General features: G+C 42.0%; 3 pseudogenes; 2 read left to right on the top strand and 1 right to left on the bottom strand.

Moving 5' to 3' along the window:
- The window catches only part of LOC138919373 (butyrophilin subfamily 3 member A2-like), a 187,384-nt pseudogene that overhangs the window by 76,015 nt on the left and 88,512 nt on the right, over nucleotides 1-22,857 (bottom strand).
- The window catches only part of LOC138919676 (butyrophilin subfamily 3 member A2-like), a 140,252-nt pseudogene that overhangs the window by 46,549 nt on the left and 70,846 nt on the right, over nucleotides 1-22,857 (top strand).
- Nucleotides 164-18,190, top strand: LOC111769288 (butyrophilin subfamily 2 member A2-like; annotated as a pseudogene).

Below are 22,857 nucleotides of genomic sequence, written 5' to 3'. Positions count from 1 at the left end.
ACCCAGAGAGAGAAGTTGGGGTGTTGATGATAACAACACGGGTTATAGGAAAGTTTGACTTGGATCAGAACTGTGGTGCCAAGTGTCCTTGGCTGATTTCTCCATGTCTGTGCCCCTAGGTCTCTGGTCCCTGCTACTCCTGAGTGACTCCCCTTTGTTGCTTATGGAGCCAGCTGCTTCCTTGCATTTCTCCATGTCAGCCTCCCTTCTCTTCTTCCACCTCCTCAGCTTGTTTGCACTGGTCTCAGGTAGGGTCCATGCCGCTAGCTCCTATCAGCTTCTCAGAAAAGAAAATCAACACTTCAGTCTGCAAAACACTGCAGTCTGAAGAAGTGCTGCAATTGTGTTCACTCATCCTTTGCTTCAGCACGTGCTCATTGAATTCACACCAGCGCATCCCATGGAAACACAATGGGAGCTACAAAGGCCAGCTGCATACACAATTTTAAATATTTAGTAACTATGTGTAAAAAGAAGCAGATGAAATAAATTTAAATAATGTAAATTGTTTAACCCAAAATAAGATATTATTTAAATTTTAATTAATGTAAAATATTAACAATGAGATATTTAAAATTATTTTATTCTAAATTTTCAAAATTGTGTGTACTTTACATTTACAGCACATTTCCATCAGGACCAGGTAGTGGCTGCCATATTGGAGAGCTTAAGTTTACACCACACTCCAGGCTCTGTGCTAGTTTGGGGAATGGAAGGAAACCTCTGTGAGCACAGGGTAAGTAGGGGGTGTTCAGTGCCTGCTTCTCAATGTTTTGTTCAGGAAGCATTAGCAGCCTCAGTAGACACTTCTACTAGGTATCTATTGTTGCTGACCAGCCATGGCTACTGGCCCCCAGTATCCTCATCCCAGGAAGCCCTGTGACCTTAGAAAGAATATATTTGAAAGAATATATTAGAAATAGAAAAAGAATCTGTCTGTGCCCTGGAATATGCACTTCCTTTCCTACTTTAGATATCTGATGGCTGAGGCCCCTGTCTGATTCTGCCCTTTTGTTGAACAGACCAGTTTACTGTTGTGGGGTCAGCTGTTCCTGGCCATGGTGGGAGGAAACAGCATGTTACGCTGCCACCTGTCACCTGAGAAAAGTGCTGAGGACACAGAGGTGTGGTGCTCCTGGTCTCAGTTCTCCCCTGCAGTGCTTGTGTACAAGGGCAGGGGAGAGAGGACAGAGGAGCAGATGGAGGAGTACTGAGGAAGGACAACCTTTGTGAAAGAAGAGATCAGCAAGGGGAGCATGGCACTGATCATCCACAGCGTCACAGCCCAAGAAAACAGCAACTACAGCTGTTATTTCCAAGAAGGTAAATCCTATGATGAGGCCACCATGCGCCTGATGGTGGCAGGTGCATCATTTGACTTTGTTCTGTTGCTTTGTCACAGAATGATTCTTGGAAAAGTTTCTGTCCTAACCTCAGGTCCTTGGCAGAGCAGCAGATATTTGCCTAGCATCCCCTTTACACAGGGAGGGTGGCTTCCTTCTGCCCAAGAACCAAATGAGTGGGTTTGCCCTGCTAAGCTGTGGGCATCACCTCTTGAGAAGCAGCCACAGAATTCAGCAGTAGCCTTAACAGGGGATAATGTTGGATCCATACAGATTATTCTTACGTTTACTTCTTGGAGATCTGTGAGGCTCTTCCTCAGTAACATGTTTTAGAAGTAGACATTTTTATGGTGAGATATACTACACATACAGAAAAACTCATAAAACATTAATGTGCAGATTACTGAATTATTATGAACTGTAATCCAGATAACCACTACTCATGTCAACACACAGGACACTGCCTTTTCCTGACCTGTGTGGGTTTGCTTGGGCTGTCATAACAAAACACCATAGACTCGGGCGCTTAAACAACAGAAATTTGTTTTCTCACATTCTGGAGTCTGCAGCTTCCAAGATCAAGCTGTCAGAGGCCTCTTTCTGGAGCTTGTAGATGCCACCTTCTTGCTGTGTACTCACATGACCTTTCCTCTGTGTGCACACATTCCTGGTGTCTCCTCATGTGTCCTAATTTCCTCTTCTTCTAAGGACACCATTCAGATTGGATTAGGGCCCACCCTAACAGCCTCATTTTAACTTAATTACCTCCTTAAATGTTCTATCTTCAAGTACAGTCGCATTCTGAGGTACTGGAGAGTATGGCTTCAACATACGAATTTTGGGGGGAAGTAATGAAGTCCATAATGTGTGCCTTCTCAAAATCCCCAACTGAAACATGTTTCTAGGAGTAGAAGGGGTGTATAATGAGAAATATTTATTTTCAGCTGTTTTTCTTTTCTCTAATCACTACATCTTATTAGAGCCTGATTACATAATCTATCTTGGTTTACATTCTCTCTCAAACTGTTTTTTTTTTCCTTTTGGCAGTTTTTTTCCTTGTAAAGTGTTGAAATTTTTTTATTCTGGTAACGTTGGTTTATAACATTTATAAATTTCAGGTGTACATCATTATATTTCGATTTCTGTGTAGATTACATAATGTTCACCACCCAAAGACTAATTGTAATCCATCACCATACACATGTGCCCAATCACCTCTTTCACCCTCCTCCCTGCCCCTTTCCCCTCTGGTAACCACCAATCCAATCTCTGTTTCTACGTGATTGTTCGTTGTTATTTTTATCTTCTACTTATGAGTGAGATCATGCAGTATTTGGCTTTCTCTCTCTGACCTTTTTCACTTAGCATAATACCCTCAAGGTCCATCCAAGTTGTCACAAATGATCGGATTTCATCGTTTCTTATGCCTGAGTAGTATTCCATTGTGCATATATACCACATCTTCTTTATCCGTTCGGTCCTTGATGGGCACCTAGGTTGCTTCCAAGGCTTGGCTATTGTGAATAATGCTGCAATGAACATAGGGGTGGATATATCTTTACGCATTCCTATTCTCATGTTCTTTGGATAAATAGCCAGCAGTGGAATAGCTAGACTATATGGTAGTTCTATTCTTAATTTTTTGAGGAATCTCCATAGTGTTTTCCATAGTGGCTGCACAAGTCTGCACTCCCACCAGAAGGGTATGAGAGTTCCCTTCTCTCCACATCCTTTCCAACACTTGTTATTTCCTATATGGTTAATTATAGCTATTCCGATGGAAGTGAGGTGATATTTCAGTGTAGTTTTGATTTGTGTTTCCCTGACAGTTAATGATGCTGAACATCTTTTCATGTGCTTGTTGCCCATCTGTATGTCTTCTTTGGAGAAATGTCTGTTCAGATCTTTTGCCTATTTTTTAATTGGGTTCTTAGTTCTTTGGTTGTTGAGATGTATGAGTTCTTTATTTATTTTAGATATTAGACCCTTATCAGATATCTTCTCCCAAATGTTAGGTTGTCTTTTCGTTTTGCTGATGGTTTCCCTTGCCGTGTGGAAACTTTTTAGTTTGATGTAGTCCCATTTGTTTATTTTTTCCATTGTTTCCCTTGCCCAGTCAGACATGGTACTTGAAAATATGCTGCTAAGACCAATGTCGAAGAGTGTACTGCCTACATATTCTTCTAGAAGTTTCATGATTTCAGGTCTTACATTCGAGTCTTTAATCCACTTTGAGTTAATTTTTGTATATGGTGTAAGATAATGCTCTACTATTATTCTTTTGCATGTAGCTGTCCAGTTTTCACAACACCATTTATTCAAGAGACTTTCCTTTCTCCATTGTACATTCTGGGCTCCCTTATCAAAAATTAGCTGTCCATAGATGTCTGGGTTTATTTCTGGGATCTTGATTCTGTTCCATTGATCTCTGTGTCTGTTTTTGTGTCAGTATCATTCCATCTTGGTTACTATAGCTTTGTGGTATATTTTGAAACCAGGCAATGTGATACCTCCAGCAGTGTTCTTTTTTCTCAAGATTCCTTTGGCTGTTTGGGGTCTTTTCTTGTTCCATTTAAATTTTAGGATTCTTTGCTCTATTTCTGTGAAAAATGTCATTGGACTTTGATAGGGATTGCATTGAATCTGCAGATTACTTTAGGAAGTATGGACATTTTAACTATGTTAATTCTTCCAATCCAAGAGCATGGTGTATCTTTCCACTTCTTTGTGTCTTCTTCAATTTCTTTCCAACAATGTTTTATAATTTTCAGTGTACAGATATTTCACCTGTTTGGTTAAGTTTATTTCCAGGTATTTTGTTCTTTTTGTTGCAATTGTAAATGAGATTGTGATTCTTAATTTCTCTTTCTGCTACTTTATTGTTAGTGTATAGAAACACAACTGATTTTTGTACGTTGATTTTGTATCCTGCAACTTTCATTTATTATTTCTAAAAAGTTTTTGGTGGATTCTTTGGGTTTTTCTATATATAAAATCATGTCATCTGCCAATAGTGGCAGTTTCACTTCTTCCTTTCCAATTTGGATCCCTTTGATTTCTTTTACTTGTCTGATTGCTCTGGCTAGGACTTCCAATACTATGTTAAACAAGAATGGTGACAGTGGGCGTCCTTGTGTGGTTCCTGTTCTTAGAGAGTTAGCTTTCAGTTTTTCTCCGCTGGGAATGATATGAGCTGCAGGTTTGCCATATATGGCCTTCATTTTTGTTGAGGTACTTTCCTTCTATACTCATTTTATTCAGAGTTTTTATCATAAATGGATGCTGTATCTTGTCAAATACTTTCTCTGCATCCATTGGCATGCTCATGTGATTTTTATTCTTCATTTTGTTAACATGGTGTATCACTTTGATTGATTTGAGGATGTCGAACCATCCCTGCATCCCTGGAACAAATCCCACCTGATCATAGTGTATGATCTTTTTAAGGTATTGTTGTATTCAGTATGCTAGAATTATGTTGAGGATTTTTGCATTATGTTCATCAGTGATATTGGCCTGTAATTTTCTTTATTTGTGTTTTCCTTGTCTGGTTTTGGTGTCAGGGTAATGTTGGCTTCATAGAAGGTATGAAGAAGCTTCCTCTCCTTTTCAATTTTTTGAAGAGTTTGAGAAGGATAGGTATTAAGTCTTCTTCGAATGTTTGGTAGAATTCACCAGGGAAGCCATCTGATCCTTGAGCTTTATTTTTTGGAAGGTTTTTGATTACTATTTTGATCTCCTGATTGGTGATTGGTCTACTCAAATTCTCTATTTCTTTTTGATTCCGTATAGGAAGCTTGTGTGATTCTAAGAATTTATCCAATTTCTTCTAGATTATCTAATTTGTTGATGTATAGCTTTTCATAGTATTCTTTTATAACCTTTTGCATTTCTGAGGTGTCCGTTGTAATTTCTCCTCTTTCATTTCTGATTTTACTTATTTGAGGATTCTCTCTTTTTTTCTTGGTGAGTCAAGCTAAAGGTTTGTCAATTTTCTTTATCTTTTCAAAGAACTAGCTCTTGGATTCAATGATTCTTTTTTCTTAAGTCTCTATTTCATTTCTTTCTGTTCTGATTTTCATTATTTCCTTCCTTCTACTAATTTTAGGTTTTCTTCTTCTTTTTCCAGTTCCTATAGATGTACTGTTAGATTGTTTATTGGAGATTTTTCCTGTTCTTCTCTGCTTTTTTCTTATTCTTTTGCTCTTTTCCCTTGTGGTTTGATGACTTTCCTCAGTATTATGTTTGGATTCCTTTCTATTAATTTTTTGTGTACTTATTATACGTTTCTGGTGAGTTTCATAGATAATAATCTGTGCATATAGCAATCTATATTAAGTTGATGGTCTGTTTAGTTTGAACTCTTGCTAAAAGCTCTACTCTTTTACTCTCTTCCTCCCACATTTTACGTTTTTGATATCATATCTAACCTCTTTTATGTGTATGTGTATCCATTACCGTCTTATCATGGAAATATTAATCTTATAAGTTTTGTCTTTTGACCTTCATGTTATCTTCACAGGTGGTTGATCTGCTACCTTTACTGTATTTGTGCCTTTACCAGTGATTGTATTGGTTCTTTTTTTGATAATTTTCTTATTCCTATTTGTAGTCTTCTCTTTTTCATTTAAACAAATCCCTTTAGCATTGTTTGCAAGTTATCTTGGTGGTAAACTCATTTAGTTTTGCTTGTCTGGGAAAATGTTTACCTCTCCTACCATTCTGAATGATAACCTTGCTGGGTAGAGTATTCTTGCCTATAGATTTTTTCCTTTCAGCACTTTAAATATATTGTGCAACTCCCTTTTAGCCTGTAAGGTTTCTGCTGAGAAGTCAGCTGATAGCCTTATGGGGTTTCCTTTGTATGTAACTTGTTGCCTTTCTCTTGAGGCTTTTAGGATTCTCTCTTTATCTTTAATTCTTGATATTTTAATTATAATGTGCCTTGATGTGGGCCTTTTTGGGTTTATCTGGTTTGATGCTCTTTGTGCTTCCTGTACCTTGATATCTGTTTCCTTTCTTAGGTTAGGAAAGTTTTCAGCTATTATTTCTTCAAATCGATTCTCGGCCCCTTTGTCTCTCTCTCCTCCTTCTTGGACACCTACAATATGGATGTTAGTATGCTTGATCTTATCCCAGAGGCCCCATAGACTGTTCTTTTTATTTCTTTTTTCTTTTATTTGTTCTGCTTGGATGATTTCTCTAGTCTTTTGTCCAGTTTACTAATCTGTTCTTCTGTATCATCTATTCTGCTATTGAGTCACTCTAGTGAATTTTTAATTTCCAGTATTGTGTTCTTCATTTCTGATTGATTCTTTTTTATATTTTCCAATTTGCTGTTGGCATCTTTGCTGAATTCATCCATTCTTCTCCCAAAATCAGTGAGCATCCTTGTGACTTTTGTTTGAATTTTTTGTCAGGTAGCTTGTTTATTTCTGTTTCATTTTGGTCTTTTTCTGTTTTTTTTTCCTGTTCCCTTACTTGGAATGTATTCATTTGCCTGCTCATTTTTCCTCTTGCTCTGTGCTTATATCTATGTGTCAGGTGGATCAGCTGTCTCCTAATCTTGGAGAGGTAGCCTTATGTAAGACGTGCTTTATGAGACCCAGCAGCATGCTTCCCTCTCATCACCAATTCCAAATGTTCCAAGAGTGAGCCTTGTGTGGACTATATATTTCCTTTGGCTGTGGCAGGGTCGTTCTTGCTACAGTTACCCAGGGAGGCTAGGCTGTCTCCCAGCCCTGCTGGTTGTAATTATCAGCTGTGTCTGGTTGCTATGGACCTTCAGTCACTTTATCCAGTGTGAGTAGCCCCAAAAGAGTTGGCTGCAAGGTCTAATAGCACATTCCTGTTGCAGTTTTTCTGTTAAGTGAGTAGGCCCCCAACATGGCTAGTTGCTAGGCTTAGGCACTTACAACTGCTGTAGGCCTCTAGCCTGCAAGGCTCTTGTCAGCAGTCTGAAGAATATGGGTCACTGGGGCTGGCCCCAGATGTGGGAGCACCCAATTGTTCCATGTGTTGGAAGGTGGGGACTGATCCCCTTTGCAGCTATTTGAGAAGCACAGGTCTTCTGCAATTGACAAGCCCTACCACCCACAGCGCCACATACACTGTCAACACAGTCCTGCCTGGTGCATGTGCCTTGACCCCTGAAGTCGACCAAGTTGCCCCACTGCTGAGGCCCTACACACTCCATCAATGCCCCACACACTCCACCCAGTCCTCACACACACCCTGTTCCACAGAGGGAGACCCACTTGCCCTGTTGCAGAGGATCCAGGCAACTAGCCTATGCAGGCCAACAGGTTGCCAGAACGCTTGCTGTTTGTTAGAGCCAGTCCCTAGAGTGAGCTGCCTGAACGGGCTGAGCTGGATTAAACTGATTCTCTAGTAGGTGGGGCAGACTCTGGGCTAACAGACCAGGGGAAGAACTGCAGTGTCTGTCTCAAAAGGTCTGTGACCTTTACTAGGTCACAATAATGGCTACTGTGAATATCTCAATTTCTGGAAAGGTCTCACCTCTCAGAGATGCATCCAGAGCCTATTAGGTGAGTCTATTTTCACTGAAGGATGGTGCGCCTTTCTTTCTGGTGATTTTAGGTTGCTTTCCAAAACAAGTGAATTTGTGCATGGGAACTTTATGAGGCAGCTTTTCTTTCCCTTACAACCAATTGCTTATCTGGGGGTATTCTCCATTGTAGTTAGTAGCCAGCAAAGCTAGATATTAGGACACACATCTCAGTTGTGCTAAGTCCAAATGGTAGTAACACTCCCCTGCACAGGTCCCCCACTTCTCCAGGGAAGGCTGCATACCTTAGGATTGCTTCTGGTGGGCTGTGAAGCACCATGGTTTGTGAAGGTGACTTTTCTTTCCTCTCCAGAAAGGAATTTCTGCCTCTTCCACCTCAGTCAGAACTGTCTCTTGTTGCAGGGGTTCTTTTTATCCAGTTTTCAGTTCTCTCTCTGGGGTAATCTTTCCAAGAGGAGTTGTACATTTGTTGTGTCCTTGAGAGGAGGTGAGTTCAGAGTCCACCTACATTACCATATTGATAACAACCTTCTATTTTCATCCTTAACACATACTACAAATTTCTTTTTCAAAGAGTTGGTATCAATATGAGCTCTCACCAGTAGTATATTATGCTCTATAAATTTTTCATCAATTCCAAAGAGAAGTTTTTCACATACAATTTCAATTCATTTTTTCTTTCTAGGCAGTTGGTTCCCATGACTGTGAGGATCAAATACCATCCTTGATGCTTTTCACCCCCATTCCCTACTTTTCTTCTCAGCACATGTAACCTTCTCACATTGGATGCACTTTACTCATTATTCCTGATTATTATGTCTCTTCCACTTGAATGTAACCTTCATGAGAGACTGTTTTCTATTTTGCTTCTGCTGTATCCACATCTTTAGAACAGAACCTGGAGCATAATAGTTGTTCTACAATTATTAATCGAATGAAGACATAAATCTGCTCCATGAGCTGTAAGTGGTCATCATTATGCCTGAGCTATCTCTAGTCTACACCTGAGGTCTGTTGTTTTAACCTTTCCCAATGAGTCTCTGATCATTCCCTGTTTTAATCATCTTTGAGGTGTGCATTAGTCAGGATAGGCTAGGTTGTGCTCTGTAACAAGAAGCCCTGAAATCTCAGTAGTTTGACATAACAAATGTCTATTTATAATACATGAAACATGTCCTTTGTGAGTCTGGTGGACTCTATTTCACACAGACCTCCCTCAGGGACCTGGCCCTGTGCAGTTCACCTTCACAGAGGGAAAGAGCCTGCAAGTCACTCACTGGCTCCTGAAACCCCTGCCTGTGAGATGCTCACATTTTTTATAGTCCCATTTCACTGACCAAAGCCAGTCACATGGCTGTGCCTCACAGTACAGGAGGAGGAAGTGCAGTCCTAACCGTGTGCCCAGGGGAACTGAAAATGTTGGTGGAAGCTCTAAAGAGCATCCTTTCAGGCTTTTGTTACTGGACATTCTTTTAAAGCTTCATAGTCCAAATCACAAGCAGACAAATCAGGATGTGACTCAAACCAGCAGTTATTCACCACTATATCTCCAGAATCTAGAAAATTGCTTGGCCCCAGGTAGGTACTTAATAAACAGTTGTAAATGAATCAGTGAAAAAAATGAATTGCTGGAATCAAAGTTTCAGAGCAGGAAAAATTTATCCTCGGGCTCCATCTCATCACACACGCTCATAAATTCATTTGAAAAATATGTAATGAGCATCATCTGTGTTCAAATGACTCTACTAGGAACTGAAGATATATCAGAGAACAAAATCCATGAAGATCCCTGCTCTCCTAGAGCTCTCATTCTAGAGGGTGCAAAGAGAAATAAGTGAAGATAACTAATTCAGCTGTATTTTATATCAGATGGTGATGAGTCCTGTAGACAAAAGAAAGCAGAGACGGGTTGAGAGTGCTGGGGCATGGAGGTAATGTAATTATAAACAGAATGGTCCAGGAAAGCTTCACTGAAAAGATGGCAATTGAGAAAAACCAGAATGAAGTAAGGGAGTGAGCCACACACGTCTGGGGCTGACTGAGAGTGAAATCCCATCCATCACTGAGCCTGGCACGTGGCTTTCTGACAGGGAACCATGTACTTTATCATCCAAACTGTACACTTTGGAGAGTGAGAGGAGCCACTGTCAATAATTGTACCAGGACAACTGGAATAAATAAGGACTACCCAACAAAAGACAACATATAGACATCTCATTTCTTAATAAATATTAATCTTGCCTTTTTTCTCTTTCCCCAAAAACTAACTGTAGTGAGAATGACTTCCATGTAAACAGATGACTTCATGAAAGCATGATTAAGTACTAAACCTCTTGACCCCACAGAGAAAAGATAGTGAGAATTCAGCCAGGAGGAATTGGGCAAGACTTGAAAATAGAAGTGGCATTTAAACTGGGATTTCTAGTTTATTAATAATGGCTTTAAGGTATGACTTCACTCCTGGAGTCACTGTATTACTCTTTAAATGAAACATTTAAAGACTGGAAAAGCCTTGAAGGCACGCAGAAATCAATGGCATTTCAGTCCGTCAGACCAGTGGAAGTGAGGTTTGGGGTCAGTGTGACCTTCCCAGGGGGCCTCAGATCATAGCTGGTAGGAGACCTCATCTTTGTTACTCAGAAGGGCAACCTTGTATCTAATTAATACTAGTGAAAGGGGTACTTTTTAACCTGGTGTCCCAACTCTGTTCACAGCAACAATGCACAGCGGACCAGTATGGATGTATATGTGGCAGAAACCACCTTTTCTTTCCCTATAAACATGACCCTTCCCTGCCCTGATCCACTCTGAATAGTTGTTGTAGAACTGTTTGTTTGTTTATTGTATTTGTTTGGTTAACAGGATGGCTGGTTTTGTCCTTAAGTCTATTGTCTCATACTTGCCGTTATTGAACCCCACGGGTTGTTTTGAAGAATTTCTTTCCAACTTCCCACATTATTTTTAATTTTATCCCCTTCTAAGTTGTTATGTGAGCCTTTTAATTTGCAGCCAGTTTTTTCTTTTTCCTCTTGGCAAAAATCAAGTTGATCAGAAATTACTAAGACTTAAGTGATTAATTTTGTCTTTGGTATAATTTGTTGATTAGGCTAACAAAGTAATTACTTGAAAGAAGTTTGAATGATGGCTGGACACATGGTTAAAGGAGCAGAAGTCTCCTATGACTGCACATGTATAGCTCTCTCATACCTAGTATTCTCTATTACTGAAGATTCTTTTTTTATTCTTCCGTTTTTGCTAAGGAAGATTCACCCAGGGCTGACATCTGCTGCCAATCTTCCTCTTTTTGTATGTGACTCACCATAGCAACATGACTACTGATAGACAAGTGGTTAGGTCCATGCCCAGGAATGGAACTCGGGCTGTCAAAGCAGAGCATGCCGAATTTAACCACTAGGCCACTGGGGCTAGCCCTTATTATTCTTTTAAAGACAGAATAAGTTAGGAGGAATCTGGATTTTTGATGATGTTCTGCTGACACTGAAGAGGTGATGTTACGATCTTGAGGAGCCCAGGAGCATACAGATCTTTCTAATACGTGGATGTTGTGGAGGGACTATAAGAAAATCATGTAATTTCCTGAGCCCCTGAGAACTAAACATCTCTGAATTGAGGTAAGATTGGGCATTGCATGCCAGCTCTTTCTATTCTCCTAAAAACCAGAAAGAACTTATGATTATTGGAATGCTATGGTGATGTGAAGCCCTACACCAGGAGAGAAGGGACAGCATCTTGAGGTTAAAAAGTTTCTTAAGATTCTGCCAGCCTGGCAGGCTTCTGTCCTTATCATATTAACCTAGAGCTTCAGGAAGCTAAGACTACTGAGAAGTCCTCTCAGGGCAGTAAGTGAAATCCTGGAACTGCTTACTTCAGGTCAAGGTGGACATACTCACTCAGAAATGAGAGCATTAAAATCTCTAGCTGAATGAATCAGTCAACAAACTTTCATTAGCAGCAGAAGCTTGGCACTGTGATGGGGTCTGTAAGTGGAGCAGAAAGAATAATGCAATGTAATCCTTTCTCCTTAGAGATTTCACCATATATTTGGCATATTGGTCTCCTGGTGTTCTCATATGTCAAAGTTTTTTTCCCTCCTTTCCTCCTTCCTATCTTCTTTCTTTCTTCCTCTGTCCCTTCCCCCTTTATTTCCTTCCATGCCCCTTCACAGAAGGGGTACTGCAGGAACGCATGGAATATGCACAATCAGCTTCTCTGGACGCTGAACCCTTGCTCTCTCCCCGCTTCCCTTGGCTCTCACCATTAAGAGCTGACCTTCTAAGACACTTTGACTAAGACACTGTTGCCTTTTTATCTGAGCACTGGTCTTTCTCCTCAGGCTTGGGTTCTAAGACCCTCATTGAAATGAAGGTCCACAAGGATGGGGGCATCTGGCTGGAGTGCACATCTGTAGTGTGGTACCCAGAGCCCTGAGAAGTTTAGAGGGACCCCTATGGTGAGATCATGCCCACCATGGAGGAGGCTTACACTGTAGACACAGACAGCCTCTTCATCATCACCATGGCTGTGATCATCAGGGATTGCTTTGTGAGGAATGTGTCCTGCTCCATCAATAACACCCTGCTTGACCAGAAGAAAGAAACTGTGATTTCATTCCAGGTTTGTTCTCTGCTCTCTGGAGACTCATGTGTGCAGGCTGGATCCTCAGCAGGCAGATTGCAGGCTAGAGTGGGGAAGGGAGGAAAGGACATGGAGTGGAAGGGTCCTGGGCCCTGAAGGGCTGAAGGCTGCAGCTGAGCTGAAGCCTCTTCCCTTGTCACAAGGAGAAAATCAAATAGCTGCAAAACACATGAGTAGGAGCTAATTCTCTGAAGAAGAAATCAGATTATCTTTTTCTTGTTATTGTCCTTATCCTGCAGCAAATTTTAAACCTTTAGAACAACCATAAAACATAGAGAGTGGTATGGGTAGGTGTCTAGCTACACCCAGTATTGTCTGCTGAAGCCCTCCCTTCCTGCCCATGGGGTTTCCCAAGGGATAGAGCAGAGAAATTATCTACAGACATTCATAAATTCATTCAACAAATACTTAACTAGCATCACATATGCTCAAGGCACTGTTCGAGAAACCAACAATAGATCACTTAGCAAAATACATGAACATCCTGCCTTCATGGGGCTCACATTCTAAAGCAGCAGAGGACAATAAATGAAGTAATTGAACAAGGAGTGAAATCATTAATTAAACTGTGAGTTGTATCAGATGGTGATAAGTACTGTAGAAAAGATCAATCATGGAGGTGACATTGATTGATAGGGCATGGGGAAGTTGTAATTGTAAATAAGAAGATCAGAGAGGACTTCATGGAAAATATGGTTGTTGGGCAAGTAAGGCATGAGCTGTGCAGATATTTGAGGATTGGGTAAGCCAGGTAGCAGGAACAGCATATGCAAAGGGCCGGAGGCAGGAACAAGTCTGGCAGTTTCAAGGAACCGGAAGAGGTAGGTGTGGCTGAAATGGATTGAGTGCAGGGAAAATTGGAGGAGATGAATTCAGAGAGGCAATATGTCCAGATTATGTGGGGCAATGCAGTCCACAAGTGGACTTTAGTTTTTAGTCTGAGTGAGATAGGAAGCATTGCAGGGTTTTGCACAAGGATATAACATGACCTCACTTAGACTGTTATGCTGAGGATAGACTTCAGAGGGTGTGGACAGAAACAGGAGGAGGGCATTGCAATATTTCAGGTAAGAAGGGTTGGTGGTTTAGCCCAGGGTGATGGCTGTGGTGATCCAGCATGTCTGGTTATCTTTTATTCACCCTGGTCCTTCTCATGGTGACTCCAGGTGTTTCTGCTTTTTGTCTCCTGGGCCCCCTGTCCTGGCACTCACTGTGGGGTGACTCTTTCTGTATCTGGGGTTTCTGAGAGAGAAGCCAAAAGAGCAGCGACCTGGGGAGCTCTTTACATATGAGTCCTGCGGGGTTCTCATCCAAGGTCTCCTTTTTCTCACTAAATGGGACTCTTCTGGCTCCCTTTTCAGAATCCTTTATTCCCAGCACATCTCCCTGGATGATGGCCCTGGCTGTTGTTGTGACTACTCTGCTCCTCCTCATTGCTGCGAGCATCTGTTTTATGAAAAACTCCACAGGGAAAAAGAGAGTCTCCTAAGGGAAAAAGAGGTTGAAAATGAACTGAGAAATTGCACGTAAAGAACTGTGGAAAAAATGCATGAAAAAGAAAAATTATGTCACATAAAAGGTAAAAGAGTAGGATCACTGCCATGTCAAAAGAGTAGGTTCATGTTACTGTTAAAAGTGCAGTTCACTGACACTTGAAGGACACAGCTCTGACAGCTGGGAGCCTGGGAAACAGAGAAGAAAGGAATAGAGGCACAGCAAGGGCTTAGAACTCTCACATCCTAGGAATTAATCCTCAGAGCTTGCTTGCTTCCATTCTGCAAGTGTTGCATCCATTCACCTGGCTACATGGAGCACTATATTGTTGAAAAAAAGCAAACCTAAATCAGTACTGATGATTTCCAGCCATCTGATCATGTATCATTTCCGGTATCTTGACAATTCCCTGGGCAAGGTGGAGGGCGACTATGGTGTTCATAGAAAGAGCCACTTCACCATTTAATGCCAACTTAAATTCTCTCAGTTCCTGTATCGAAGACATTCATTTGTTTGTTTATTTTTTCAGAGCAACTTCAAGAGGAATTGTGTAAGTTCAGCATTTCCTGAACTATTCTAGGCGCAATTTGTAATTTCCTTGCTTAGCCATTATCTCATGAAGTTCACCTGTCTATCTGTCCCATTGCAGGATGGAGAAGAACCCTCTTACATACTGGTGAGCACCTCTGACAATTTCTCAGATCCTGACCTTCCTACCCACTACCCAGCCAACAGGGCACATTAGGGTAGATGAACAACAAGGACTAAGGCTTTCCGGGGGGAAGCAGAGGGCTGGGGTCAGATCACTATCAGTGTCCCATCCAATGCTGGATTCTAGCTCTTTTGTCAGGGAATCCCCACAGCTCTCAATCAATTCTATGACTTTGTTCCCAACACAGTCTTTGTAGAAAAATTTAATCCCTGACTACAGAGGTATACCATACATAGTGGACCTTCCCACGTTTACATTTTAATAGTTGTTGCTCTGTGGATCCTGGATTAATTGAAAACAAAACAATACTGGCTTTGTTATTTATAACCTTTGTGGGGACCTGGAATTGGCCACCCCAAGATATGTCTCTTTGGTATCAAGATTATTTGAGGCTGATTGCTTTTGATAAACTGGGACAGGGAAGGAGGCTCTGAGGAATGGAACTTGCCCTTCCTTAGGACACATTTACATTTGTAAGGTAAATCTCTATCTGTAAAAGCTGCCTCCCTCTCTGTACCAGGAAGAAGAAAGGAGATGACCTACTCTCCAAAAACTCTTAATCAATACCAAAGGCAAGGACTTAAAATCTGCATTTTATTGTGCTATTCTGGTAACCTCCTGTAACTGACTTCCCTCCCCCTCCCAACGTTGGCATTCCTTAAGGATTAAGCATCTTTCCTTAGGCTAGGAACTGATTGCTGAGCTCACCTGTGACCGCCCAGCTCCAGACAATCGACTTGCCTCCTGCTACGCCCTCTGAGACAGCAGACCACTACCTGCTGTGTCCATCAAGCACTGTGCCGACAGGGCAATCTTGTGACTATTGTGGAAGGGACATTTCAATCACATGTGAAACACCCTGTTTGGGGCTATATAACCACTCTGTGCACCCCACTTCTTCTGTGCCCTTTCTTCCTTCGGGAAGAAAGGCCCCGGGCCATGGTTCCTCCTAAAGCTTTGTTTAATTTTCTCTTGCTATTCTGTCTCGTGTGAATTTAATTCGTTCTCCAGCCAGATGAACCCCCATTTGGGAAGAGGAAATGTCTTCCTCCCCTACACCTTGGAGATGGTATAGACTGCACAGTTGAAGAGCCACATGTGGGAAAGGCAATAAGCTTCCCCCAGCCTGTCTCAGGGATGCACAGACAGGTGCCAGAAATGCCTCCTGCTCCAAGAGAATACTGATGCTCTATGTGTAGCCTGCGAGGGGAGGGGAGGTGGGCAAGTGGGAGAGCAGGAAATACATCTGTCTGGTCCTAATGAGCACTTTGCATGTTATGATTTCTCAGCTTCTGCTCAAAAACATCAAAGAATCCAGGCTTCACCAGATGCCTTTTATCTGTATGTCAGGATATTTGAATTTCACAGTTGTCACAGTCAGACATATCAACTTGGGGAAAGGAGAATGTCATTTTATAACAATGGAAATGTAGATTGACTAAGTAATAATGTCTACAGATGGGAGAGTCTGCAGAATGTCAGAGTCTGAAGCATTTCCTCTATCCAGACAGGTCATAAATGAAGACTCAGATCCATGTTGTTAAAGCAAAACTGGATGGAAATAGTTTCCCCTCCCTTTTGCCATACATACCTCTCAGGCAGCAGGTTGGCTTTAGGGAACATTATCTTCCTTTTCTACTATTTGAAGAGTTCTCTTGTTAATCATTGAAATCAGTTGTCATTTGGTTAAACTGGTGGAACACAGAGGACAATTGAAGGGACCCTTTACCACCCATGAACCTGTGTAGGGAGAAATTGGGCTTAATTGCTTCACTAGGAGAGGGATAGGGCCTCTTTGTTGGTTTATGCAAAGTGTAAAAGTTTCTAACTACAGAGAACTCCAGAGATCATATATATGCCTTGAATAGGAAAGTGACCAGATTTGAGAATGTTGAGAGAAAGTGGGAGCCATTAATTTCACCTCATTTGCTATACTTTCTACATTTCCTGGAGCCCCAATTATGCTTTACATGAGAGAACACTCCTGTCACTCAAGAAATAGAGGTGTAGCTTCAGTAATTCTCAGTTTGTGAGCTTGCTGGGACCTAAGATCAAGGGACCTTCATGGAAAAGCCTGTCACATGGGAGATCTCCCACCAGCTTTCTGGGACCTCTCTGGGGACTAGGAATTGCAGAATCTCCTGACACCCCAGGCCTAAACCTGAGTCTTCCTCTGCACCTGATGTGGTCCTGGACTCAGACACTGCTCGGCTTAGCTCTTCCTGTCAGAGGACCAGAGAAGTATGAGATGGGGGCCCTCCAGGCAGAATATGCCTGACAACCCAGAGAGATTTGACTGTCAGCCTTGTGTCCTGGTCCTGGAGACCCTCTTCTCAGGGAGACATTGCTGGGAGGTGGAGGTCAAAAATGTGATGGTACGGACTGTGGTGGTTGGTAAAAACACTATTGAGAGGAAAGGGGAGTCCCCAGAATGTCTTCTGGATCTTGTAGATGTTTAGAAACAAGCACCTGGCCCATCCTCTCCTGAGAAGATTATCCCCCTGACAGAATGCCTTTACCAGTTGGACATCTTCCTGGACTATGAAGCTGGAGATGTCTCCTTCAATAAATTAAGAAGTAGATACCACATATAGACATGTGTCCCTTCTCTGGGCCCCTGAGACCCTTCTTCAGGCTTGGGTCTGATGACAGCCCCCTCTTCATCTGGCCAGTGTTCACAGGGTCCCAGGTGATCACGGTGCTAGAGGGTGCCCTGATCCTTCACGGAGCAGGGACCCACCGCAGCCACCAGGACCAATTCCCTGGTCTCAGAGCCAAGTAGAGAGGCCCTGCTCATCTCTACCACTACAGTGCAGCACCCTGTGGCAGAAAATGGGCCCTCCTTCTCTCTGATCACATAAGAGAACCTCCTAAAGATGCCTCTTGACACCTTCTTCAGGCCCCAGCCCCATCTCTCCCTCATTAGGCTGTTGCTTTAGTAACTCATTTGCTTGTAACCATGGAGCAAGGTCCAGTCTCAGGAAACCAGTGCTGACACACGGTTCCCAACCAAGAAGAAACTGTGTGACAGTGACAGGCAGAAAACCTGCTACTTTAACATCAAAGTGACACATTCAGCCTGATACTTGGGTTGACATCAGACACAGTGGACACGAGGTGAGGAAAACAGGATACACTAGAATGTAAGAGAGGAGAAGGGACCACAAATGGAGGTCAGAGGTAGAGGACAGAGGACCAGAGAGGTGAGAGGTGGACAAGGCTGTAGGCATGGTTAGTCCCCACCGTCATAGCTGAGGGGTCCCAGGAGCTGATGGTCCATTTCCAACCCATACTTAAGGTTTCCAGACAACACAGTTAAGCTCCCCAAACCTAGAATTGGGATTAAGAAGGGTGAAGGGTGAGAAGACATCTGGATCTGGCCTGGCACAAGTGTTGCTACAGTGAACGAAGAGTGAGTACCCAGTTGTTGAGTGTGGTCTAAGGTTTCAGGTCGCAGCTGAGCAAGTGGTTACTGGACCTAGTAGATCACAAGGTTCAGGTTCAGTGGGGAGGATAGAAGTTTCTAGCGTTTTGGTCTTTAAACACTTAAAAATTAGGACTCCCAAGAGCTTTTGCTAATTTGGGTTGTATCTGTCAATATCTTTGGCACTAGAGATTGAATGTGAAACTGTTGTTTGGAGGGTAGAGGCAGCTTCTGTCATGTGGTGGGCACATGATGTATCTGTTGTGTGGTGGGCACCTGGGGTAGGAGTAAGTGTGGAGTAGGGAGGCTAATTAGGAAACAATAGCATTTGTCAATGCAAGAGATGGTGATGCAGATTTGGACCATGGTGGTAACCATGAAGTTGAAGAATGTAATGTATTTGGGATTTACTTTGAGATAGGACTTGCTGATGAATTAAATGCTGCGGGAGAGGAGAACAGAAGGAAGGGTGATTTTTAGGTTTCAGCTTGAGCATCTGTGTAGATGAGAGACAAGGAGATAAGTGTTTCAATTGTGTTCCCTTTAGTGATGGGATTATGTATGCTCTGTGTGCTTGTATGCATGTGTGTGTGTGTGTGTGTATTTCTGGTTTTCTATGTTTACTACATATTACTTTTGTGGTAAGAGCTCTCTCCTGTGGTGGATAGATTCACTGCCCCCAGTTCTCCTGTTGTCAGCCATGAGTCTTTGCAGTGCCACCCTTCATTGACTGTGGGCTTGGCCATGTGACTTGCTTGGTCAATGAAATGTCAGTGAAATAGAAGCTCTAAACATGCTTGCATGGTTTGGCTTGGCTCCTTTGCTTGTCATCTGCCAGGACTGGCAGAAGTACATGTCTTGTAGCTCCTGGTCTCAGGATTAAGAGAGCCATGGTGTTGACCAGAACCCAACATACAGCCTAGAATCCAGTCTAGTCAGCCAAGCCCAGGTGAGCCCACTCAGGACCAGCTGCACTCCAGTCACCCTGCAGACCCATGAAGGAGAAAAATAAATGTAGATATAATCTTCTGAGATGTCTGATGTTTGTTCTGAGCATGATTTCAGTAGAAACCCATCTAATACACATACACTCAGTACATAGTAAATGTTAACACCATTATAATTCTTTTTTGTAATGATGGTAACTCCTTGCCACTGATTAGTTGGGGGACTATTTTGGCTAGGTCAGAGGTTCCCCATTGTGTGGATCAGAACAGCTTAATCATCTTGCTATGCATGAAAGTGGGGAAGCAACATGAGGAGGAAAGGCTCTTGCTTTCTCTACCCCAAAGGGAAAGTGTTGAAAACAGGATTAACCCCATGGCAGGATTTGGATAAAGGATAATCCTGGGGTGAGAAGACTCCCTTGCATCAGAAAACTCCCACCTGCTTCCTGTTGCCTGGAGTCTATTAAGGAAGGAGAGAGCCTTTTATTCCACAATGAGAAAGAGAAGACTTCAAGTGCATGTCAAAGTAGAGGAAATGAGTTTTTAAGGTAAATAATGATGATAATTTCTCTCTCTCTCTTTCATTCTCTTTTTATTCATCCAATGGTTTGAGCACCTATCCCTGTCTTTCAGGCACTAACTCCATGCCTTCAAGTACTCAAATGTGAAATAGATAGGGGCCTTGCCTTGCAGAAATTTGTCTTATAAGGGAGAGGGTTAAAAAGTCAGCGGCCCCTGGGCATCTGAAACTGAGAACTAAGATGATCTTGGATATCCTGAAGTCAGACTTCTCAAATTCCCTGATTTGGCTTCAGTGTATTTTTGAAAGAAACAGAAATAGGATTTGAAGGCCTGTGCTTCCTTCAGTGCCTGGAGCAGCCTTTAAAAGTGCTCTGACTCTGTCAGTTAGAAATTATCTTCCCTGCAGCTGAGACTAACATTTCTGGAGTCCACCTCTCTTTAGGCTAACAAAAGCCCCACGGAAAAAATACAAAAACAAAAACAAAACAGAAGAGATTGTCTGAAACATTTAATTGTTGTTCCCAGTGTAATTGGAAAGTGAGATTTGCTCTTGATGTGTGGTGTGAATAACAGCTTTCCCCACTGAGGCTGAAAAACCAAACTATCCACCAAAATCCTTATTTTTTCCCTCTGTAATATAGAGTTATCACTGGTAATTAGTTGTCCAGCCAGGGAATACATTTCCCAGGACACCTTGTGTCCAGGTAGGTCCGTGGACTGTTTCTCACCAATGAAATATGGATGGAAGTGAAGTGTGCCCCCTCTGGGACAAAGCCCTTAGAAAGCGTTCACTTTCTCTTCCTTCTTTCTGGCTACGTGCAGAGGACTCTGTGCTCTCAGGGATGGGGCATCAGATGAAAGGGTCATCAGATGAAAGGAGTCCCACCCGTGAAACTTGCCTACAAGCCAGGAGCAACTGCACTGATGCTTATGTGAGCAAGAACTCAATTACTGTTATGTTCAGCCCCTGACACTTTGGAAGATATTTGTTGCAGCAGCTTGCAATATGTTAAGAAATGTGTATACCTTGAACATTCTAGGATATATATAAATAGCAACAGTTCTTCAGGGAGATCATATCTCAGAAAGTTTCCTCACTTTCCCCAACTTGGTAGTCCCTCCCTAAACAGGTCTGATGAAAATGGGCTCAGTGGTATTGTATAACATACACATTGCTATCAAGATGCCTGGACCTAGAGCACATGGACTTATCAGCAAGTCTGGGGCTTTAGTGTGTGCATTATGCAGTATCTGGGGGGAAAATGTGCCGTCTGTGGCTGTGAAACTTATACAGTTTTAGGTCTTTTAGGAAAAGATAGAAAATTATGCATATTAATTAAATACAGACCCTTGGAAGAGGCTCTGAAACTCGTTTTATTTGCATCACTCATGTTCCATTTCTCGTGACCACAGAAGAAGATGGTCAGCAAGTGAGGTGGGCAGGCCAAAAAGAAAGAAGGCTGCCTACACATTTTTCTTTTCTCAGCTAAGGTGCTTGGTAGCAATACTATGAAAGCAAAGTATTTGGCAAAAGTGTGTAACCCTTGAGAGTGCTACTCCACTCAGCAAAGGAACATGGAGCCATGCAAAATGATTGAGTAGAGGGCTCCTTACCTTTCAAATGAGATCCCTAGACAGAATTTAATTTGTTTAGAACGTTAAAAAATACTGTTTTCTTGCTCCTGGAGTGTCATGGGCATGTCCTGCCCTACACATGAGGTTCTGCCCTCCACACTGCTCCTCATTTCATCTGGAGTCTCCCCTCAGAGCTCTTCTCCCTCTCTCTGCTCCCTGAATGATCTTGGCCATTTTCATGAGGCCCCCCATCTGTGGATAACCCATCTCTCTCTTAAGCCCAGGCCTGGCTCTCCATCTGTCTGATGTGTCTGTCTAAATGTCCCACAGCCACTTCAAATGCAATGTATACTGATCTGCCATCATCTCCCATTGCTCTTCCTCCTGGCTCCCCTGAACCAGCAGTAGCACTGTCATCGCTGGTCACCAAACCAAGACCTTGGAATCATTCCAGAAAACTCATTCTCTCTACCCCACCTCTATCGGGTGTCATTTCTATCCAGGGCTGCCTACATAATTTACAGGGCTCTGTGCACAGTGACAATGTCGAACCACTTGTTCAAAAAGTAGGAAAAAGTGTCTTTATATCTACTAAAATATTAAGCTTTTCCCCTTCTTCTACAGTTTTCCTTGCGAATGTGTGATGTATCATTGTAGCTTTTAGTTGGTAGTTATTACTTTTCTTAGTAAAGAAACATTAGAATTTTTAATTATTAGCCTGAATTTTACCATTCGTCTTCATATGGTGCAATGTTGGTTTTAAATTAAAAAATAAAAGCATTGGACTTGTGTGTGGCATAACTAAACTTTCATCATTTGTATTTTATAGCTTGTATATGTATTCCATTCTTACCAGAACAGTGGAAATCCTGCACAAATCTAACTCTTTCTTGGTATTTTTATTTGTCTTCTTGGTATGTGTACATTTTGCCAATATGATCTTTGGCTTATTGATGAACAAGGAACGAGTGGAAGGAAAAGGAACTATGGATTTCCTTATCTTTTCCTTACCATCTATGGCATCATTTTCAGCACAAAATTTTGGCAAGTACAGGAAAGTAGCACATGAAAGTGTATCACTGGATTGTATTCTTAGAACTCTATTGACCCTTTCTTTGCATTTGGAGCAAGGTTTGTTCAAAAGGGAAGCATGATCTCTAGGGGTTGTCAGCACCCCCATTTAGTCAGCCATTGATGTAACTGGCTTAATCTATATGCACCCAGATTTTTGCTGAGCTCCCACAAATATGGGTCCACTGGAAATCTATGCTCACAGGGCATCACAAATGCTACATGTGAATAGAGTGGCAAGGAACAGTGGACAGGCATATTGGGTGTATATCCTTTCCTCATGAACATGCTCTGTTGGTCCATTGAATTTCACTTAATAAACACAAGTTCACTGAACAGCCATATGCAGAAGAATGAAACTGACCCATCTTCTACCATACACAAAAACTAATTCAAAATGGTCTAAAGACTTGAATGTGAGAGCTGAAACCATAAAACTGCTAGATGAAAACATAGGTGGTAAGCTCCTTTTACAGCAGTCTTGGGGATAATTTTTGGATTTGACATCAAAAGCTAAGGCAACAAAAGCAAAAATCATCAAGTGGAACTACTTCAAACTGAAAAGCTTCTGTACAGCAAAGGAA

This window comes from Equus caballus, chromosome 20, assembly GCF_041296265.1.
Source record: "Equus caballus isolate H_3958 breed thoroughbred chromosome 20, TB-T2T, whole genome shotgun sequence".
Lineage (NCBI taxonomy): Eukaryota > Metazoa > Chordata > Mammalia > Perissodactyla > Equidae > Equus > Equus caballus.
The sequence above is the reverse complement of the archived record's forward strand: the minus strand, read 5'-3'. Positions and strand labels throughout refer to the sequence as shown.